We start from the raw sequence: 1,463 nt of genomic DNA, 5'->3' as shown, positions 1-1,463 counted from the left end.
AGCATTTTAGCACTTCCAGTTCCATCGTCCCAAAGTCAATGGGTTTTTTGAATGGAAGTTTGACTAAATCCCCTAAAATAAGTTCCGTGGTTCACACAAGCTCAAGATACTTTCACATTTTATTCTGCGACATAAAACACACCAGTTACACCCCACTCGTGATTTTTTTTAAAAACTGTCACATTTCTTAAAAAAGACGGTTGCTAACAAGTTGCTAAATGGGGCTACAGGCGCTGTCGGAGACATTCAACGTCATCACGCCGAACGGTTTATCAATTTACAGCATTTTCCAATCGTAGTATAATTTGTAATACAATTAATTGTAGAATAACCAGTAATAGTTTCCCACATTTTATATTGTTGTTCGACAATGTGTTTTTTTTGCCTCGAAATGCAACAAGTCTTCGGATGGAAGATGCTCGTTTTATCGCTTTACTGATGCGGAGACTCTGGGTTCGTACCATAAGGTAAACTCATATTACGATTATTCCATGTAAACACCACATTTACCGCTTAGTCACGGCGAAGATGAAACTTTAACGATGCATAGTGCTTAAAACCACATTAAATTTAAATGTTTACGGCCACATGAAGCTGTTAGAAAGCATATAGATTGAGGATTTTCTAGAAGCAAGGATAAAATAATATTTTGTGTACCCATCCTAACAAAACAATAGCTGAAATGTGGTACTTTATTCACTAAAATAAGTTTAATCTTACCATATCCAAAAACTTGCTCACTCTGCTGTTATTTCATAGATTAAATGCACTAGAATTGTACTGAATAGTACGTGGAGATATGTTTTTAATTAAAATATTCAAATCAATCAAGGATTTATTGACTTTTAATGCACCTTATTTCGAAATGCTTTCATATGTCCTTTAGTTATGATTATTTCATTTATTCACTATACTATTAATTATAAATGTTGTATTCAGTTTGGCTATTTTTTTTTTATTTATTTATTCCGGTTTATATGAAAAGGTTCATGTAGCAGTGAAACTTTAACGATGCATAGTGCTTAAAACCACATTAAATTTAAATGTTTACGGCCACATGAAGCTGTTAGAAAGCATATAGATTGAGGATTTTCTAGAAGCAAGGATAAAATAATATTTTGTGTACCCATCCTAACAAAACAATAGCTGAAATGTGGTACTTTATTCACTAAAATAAGTTTAATCTTACCATATCCAAAAACTTGCTCACTCTGCTGTTATTTCATAGATTAAATGCACTAGAATTGTACTGAATAGTACGTGGAGATATGTTTTTAATTAAAATATTCAAATCAATCAAGGATTTATTGACTTTTAATGCACCTTATTTCGAAATGCTTTCATATGTCCTTTAGTTATGATTATTTCATTTATTCACTATACTATTTATTATAAATGTCTTATTTCAGGTTTAGTTTGGCTCTAGTTTTGTATTTATTCCAGTTTATATGAAAAGGTTCATG

Source organism: Sinocyclocheilus rhinocerous, unplaced genomic scaffold (genome assembly GCF_001515625.1).
Source record: "Sinocyclocheilus rhinocerous isolate Xijiao unplaced genomic scaffold, SAMN03320098_v1.1 scaffold1351, whole genome shotgun sequence".
NCBI classification, from domain to species: domain Eukaryota; kingdom Metazoa; phylum Chordata; class Actinopteri; order Cypriniformes; family Cyprinidae; genus Sinocyclocheilus; species Sinocyclocheilus rhinocerous.
Note: the sequence above shows the minus strand (reverse complement) of the source record.